Source organism: Eptesicus fuscus, chromosome 1, assembly GCF_027574615.1.
Source record: "Eptesicus fuscus isolate TK198812 chromosome 1, DD_ASM_mEF_20220401, whole genome shotgun sequence".
Classification (NCBI taxonomy): domain Eukaryota; kingdom Metazoa; phylum Chordata; class Mammalia; order Chiroptera; family Vespertilionidae; genus Eptesicus; species Eptesicus fuscus.
Window position 1 is genome coordinate 5490070 of NC_072473.1, and position 5666 is coordinate 5495735.

Genomic DNA, 5666 nt, shown 5'->3' on the forward strand with positions numbered 1-5666 from the left:
AGGGGGAGGTGAGCGGCATCACTGGTACTGAGGTAATGGCTGTCCACAGTACCAGACATGCCGCCCTCCTCCCCCTACAAAAATCCCAGCACAGACCACGTGATGCTCACATGTCTAGGTAAGTGATGCTGTGTGCTAGCGCTCATTGTCGCCATGATTCCCTTTTAGGGATTCAGTAAGAAATGATGGATTCCTTGCCAATCATATTAAGTGGGAGTTTACAGTTTTCTGTTTTAGAGAAGGTTTACATTTCCTACTGTGCCTGTTCCAGGATTATAGGCACACTGGATCTTATCCTGGATGGCACCTACAGTACTGATCATAGGCTTTTCACAGGTGTCCAATCCCGAGTGACATGTTTGTAACAGTGGTGGCCACTCTGGATGGCTGCTGGTATCGAGGTAGAGTTGATGTGTCTCATTGTGGATGGGGTTTTATTATGGGTGTTCTGGTGGGAAAAGTGTTGTCCTTTACAAACATTCATGACTTTCAGGTTCCTGTGCAGAAATCAGGATGACAGTAACATTGCCCTGAAATGAAGGACGTGGCTGTTACGCAGATAAGTGGTGATGCGGCCTTCAACCACAGCATGAGCCCTCTGATCTGCAGATCGCTAGGTGAGCTCTGATGTTTTCCCCAAAAAATTGAGGTGACACTCTTTTTTTTTGCAGGTATTCAGGTAGGAGATGATAGTCCTCAGCAATCGAGGTAGCTCCAGGTTGTTAATGTCATATTTTAGAGAACATTTTTCTTTAAACCTGAGAGGAATGAGGTATTGCTGTATCCACATCCATTTCATAGTAGGCCAAACCAAAGTACCAACCATGGAAGTGTTGTAGGTGTCCCGTGGTGTAATGTTCTCATATCTGACCTGGTCCGGACCTTGGAGTTCTGCAAAATGTTGGCAAAGTTGAAGGTGTCTTACAGAAGAAAATGTCGCAGCTAATCTTGCGTGTCCTACTACAAATTTCTGTGCTTTTACAAACATTATAACCGTGATGTGTTTACCAGGAGGCAGGTAAAAAATTCTAGGGACCACAGAGGTACTAGCAACCAAATTGAATCTTTAGTTTGGTATGTTATAGAACATTTAGTTTTGAACAATATGATTGGTAAGCGATTGGAAGACATCAGTGTAAGTACCACGGGTCTCCCAAGTGACATTTATCATTGGATTTATCATTCTCTGAGGGAGCAGACATCATATGAATGTGTCTCTGGCAATGGCATATATTTGAGAGGACTGCAAGATCCTAGGTATAGTTGGGGTGTACAGTGGTGACGAACAATGAGGCTATATGAGTTTTCATTTCTAGAAGGTTTGAAGTGGACATGTATGGAATCCAGTGTTTTCATGTCTGCACTCCAGATAATATGGTGAACTTCTTCAGGATCATTTCCTGGACAGTGCATGAACGAGGTAAGTGATTACCAGTGCCTTAGGCATCCGACAGAGCTATTGACATTCAGATATCTAGGTAAGTGTGTATGTTATCTCTAACACCGTGTTATTGCTTTGCAGCTAACCTGTGAAGTTTTTCTCACTACTCAGCTATGAGATTCTGAGACATACACTCATGAGAGAATGATGGATGTGCATAATGATGTTTTCTGGACTCCATATTGAGTGTCTTATGGCTTTTACGCAGATCAGAATCCATTTGACCAAAGAAACCCTAGTGAGCATGCCCAGAGATTGCCTTTTATGCCTCCATTCTGATAGATTGATAGTTAGACTTCCAGGTAATTCCTCCCACAGTCTGTCTCCACATTAGTGACCATGGAATGATGGCAGGTGACTCTTCATGAGAAGACGGAGTCATGGACCTCTTCAAGTTTCCTGGTAATGGTCATGAGTCTCAAACCAAAGCTGTTGACCAAGGCAATGTGCATTTCTCTTAGTAGACTAAGACTTGTATGACACCGATTTTCCATAGTGTCTCTTTCAGGTCATGGTGAGCCCATCCCCGGGAAGGTATACACGGAAGGTGTGCAAGCATCCAGTAGGTATGGGGGTCAGGGATGAAGTGGGCCTAAACCACAGCACAGACCAGCCGATCTTCATGTTCCTTAGGCAGCGATGACTGTGTACCTAACACTTCCTAGTTCCATCGCTTTGGTGCAGGTGGTCAGGTAATAGCCTTCTGTTTTTAACTTTTCTCTTTCAGACATAAGTCATGTGTACTGCTGAGTGTCTTGGGAGGGTGATACCTGGTGAGTTCCCTGGCCTTCCCAAACCAGTTAGTAACCACAGTATTTTTTGAGGGATGACATTGAGAGAAGATAGTGTCTGGTGGGGAAGTTTATGACCTGATTTAATAAAGTTATCAAGCGTGAGTTGGCATCTTTCATTGTAATGGACGTGAAAACATTGTGGGCCATTGTGGTGGTAAAACAAGTTGTTATGCTAAACACTTTTTTCACACGTGCTTCTTCAGATTCTTTTGAGTAGAACTCGGTGAGCTAACTATGGTCATTATGGGAACCTGGCTCTTACGCTGGTAGGTCGTGAAGTGAACATCTTTGGATATTCAACTTGAGTTTAATTGAAGAGGGTGCTCTTATCACTTGTGTTAATTACCTTGTTGTATGGGGAGGTTGGCGGCATCACTGGTACTGAGGTAATGGCTGTCCACAGTACCAGACATGCCGCCCTCCTCCCCCTACAAAAATCTCAGCACAGACCACGTGATGCTCACATGTCTAGGTAAGTGATGCTGTGTGCTAGCGCTCATTGTCGCCATGATTCCCTTTTAGGGATTCAGTAACAAATGATGGATTGCTTGCCAATTGTTTTAAGCGGGAGTTTACAGTTTTCTGTATTAGAGAAGGTTTACATTTCCTACTGTGCCTGTTCCAGGATTATAGGCACACTGGTACTTTTCCTGGCTGCCACCTACAGTACTGATCATAGGCTTTTCACAGGTGTCCAATCTCGAGTGGCATGTTTGTAACAGTGGTGGCCACTCTGGATGGCTGCGGGTATCCAGGTAGAGTTGATGTGTCTCATTGTGGATGGGGTTTTCTTATGGGTGTTCTGGTGGGAAAAGTGTTGTCCTTTACAAACATTCATGACGTTCAGGTTCCTGTGCGGAAATCAGAATTACGGTAACCTTGCCCCGAAATGAAGGACGTGGCTGTTACGCAGATAAGTGGTGATGTGGCCTTCAACCACAGCATGAGCCCTCTAATCTGCAGATCGCTAGGTGAGCTCTGATGTTTTCCCCAAAAAATTGAGGTGACACTCTTTTTTTTTGCAGGTATTCATGTAGCAGATGATAGTCCTCAGCAATCGAGGTAGCTGCAGGTTGTTAATGTCATATTTTAGAGACTATTTTTCTTTAACCCTGAGGGATGAGGTATTGCTGTATCCAAGTCCCTTTCATAGTAGGTCAAGCCACAACACTAACATGGAAGTGTTGTAGGTGTACCGTGGTGAAATGTCATATCTGACCTTCTCCGGACATTGGAGTTCTGCAGAGTATTCGGACATACTTGTTGGTGTCTTACAAAAGGAAATGTCGCAGCTAATCTTGGGTGTCCCGCTACAAAGTTCTGTGCTTTCACAATCATTATTACTGTGACGGGTTTACTGGGAGTCAGGTAAGAAATTCTAGGGACCATACAGGTACCAGCAAGCACATTGAATCCTTAGTTTGGTATGTTAGAGAACACCTAATTTTGAACTGTACGCTTGGTGACCGATTGGAAGACATCAGTGTAACTACCACGGGTCTCCCAAGTCAAATTAATCACTGGACTTTTCATTCTGTGAGGGGCCAGTCATCATATGAAGGTGTCTCTGGCAATGGCATAGATTTGAGAGGACTGCGACATGCCAGGTATAGTTGGGGTGTGCAGTGGTGGCCCTCAAAGAGGCTCTTTGAGTTTTCATTTCTAGAATGTTTGACAGTGGACACAAATGGCATCCTGTGTTTTCTGGGTTGCAGTCTAGATACCATGGTGAAATTCATCATGATCATTGCCCAGACAGTCCATGAACCTGATAAGTGATGACCTGTGCCTTAGGCATCTGACAGACCCTCTGATATTCAGATATCTAGGTGAGCGTCTATTGTATCCCTAACACCGTGTTATTGTTTTGCAGGTGACCAGTGAAGTCCTTCTCAGTACTAGGCAATGAGATTCTGTGACATACAATCATGAGAGAATGATGGATGTGCATAATCATGTTTTCTTGAGTCCATATTGAGTATCCTCTTGGCCTTTAGGCAGTTCGGAATCCATTTGACTCAAAAAACCTTTGTGAGCATTCCCAGAAATTGCCTTTTATGCCCCCATACTGATACATTGATAGGTAGACTTCCACGTAATTTCTCCCATGGTTTGTCTCCACATTAATGACTGCAGAATGTTTGCAGGTGTCTCTTCATGAAAAGAAGGTGTCATTGACCTCTTCAAGTGTTCAGTTAATGGTCATAAGTCTCCAACCAATGCCATTGACCAAGGCAATATCCAGTTGTCACGTGTACGCCACCCATTTTCCACAGTGTGTCTTTCAGATCACCGTGACCCATCCCCGGAAAGCCTATCCACATTAGGAGTGCAGGCCTCCAGTAGGAATGAGGGTTACGATGAAGTGGGACTAAACTACAGCACAGACCAGCCGATCTTCATGTTCCTAAGGCAGCGATAACTGTGTACCTAAAACTTCCTTGTTCCATCGCTTTGGTACAGGTGGTCAGATAATAACCATCTGTTTTTACCTTTTCTCTTTCAGACATAAGTCATGTGTAATGTTGAGTGTATGGGTGGATGATGTCTGGTGAGTTACATGGTATTCCCAAACTAGTTATTAACCAAAGCATATTTTGAGGGATACCCTGGAGAAATGATGGTGTCTTGACCAGATTTAATAGAGTTATCAAGTTTGAGTAGTGTGTTTCATCCTAATGGACGTGAAAAGCATTGTTGGCAGGTATGTTGCTAAAACAAGTTGTGATCCTAACCAACTTTGTCACATGTGATTCTTCAGATTCTTCTGCGGAGAACTCAGTGAGATCACTATGTTCTTAATTGGGACCTGCGTGTAAACGGGGTAGGTGGCCAAGTGGATCCTACCGCTGTGCACAACATCTGATACTCAAGGTGAGGTTAAGTGAAGAGGATGCTCTAAACACTTGTGTTAATTACCTTGTTTGTTGGGGGAGGTTGGCGGTATCACTGTTACTGATGTAATGGCTGCTCACAGTAACGGAAATGCTGCCCACCTCCCCCTCCAAAATCCCAGCACAGACCACGTGATGCTCACTTGTATAGGTAAGTGATGCAGTGTGGTCACAATCATTGTGGCCATGATTCTCTTGCAGGGATTCAGGTAAGAAATGAAGGATTCCTTACCAATCTTCTTAAATAGGCGTTTATAATTTTCAATTTTAGAGAAGGTATATGTTTCCAATGTGCCTGTTCCAGGAATGCAGGCACACTGCTACTTATCCTGGCTTGCCAACCCGCTGTACTGATCGTAGGATTTTCACAGGTGGCCAATTCCAGAGTACTTGTTTGTGACTGTGGTGTCTTGTGCGGATGATTGAAGGTCTCCAGGTAGAGTTGATGTGTCTCATAGTGGACCAGGTTGCTTCAGGGTGTCCTTCTGGGGAAAGGTTTGTCGTTTACAGACATTTCATGACTTTTAGGTTCCTGTG

The 5666-nt window shown here is 44.0% G+C and overlaps 2 non-coding genes across 2 annotated transcripts; both read left to right on the forward strand.

The window, feature by feature from the left end:
* MIR9186B-6 (microRNA mir-9186b-6) lies at positions 1–78 on the forward strand. Its single transcript, NR_129091.2, has one exon. It is a non-coding gene; the product is annotated as a microRNA mir-9186b-6 (primary transcript).
* A 2513-nt stretch (positions 79–2591) lies between these two features.
* Positions 2592–2667, forward strand: MIR9186B-3 (microRNA mir-9186b-3). Its single transcript, NR_129213.2, is given in 1 exon segment — positions 2592–2667. It is a non-coding gene; the product is annotated as a microRNA mir-9186b-3 (primary transcript).
* The last annotated feature ends 2999 nt before the right edge of the window (positions 2668–5666 follow it).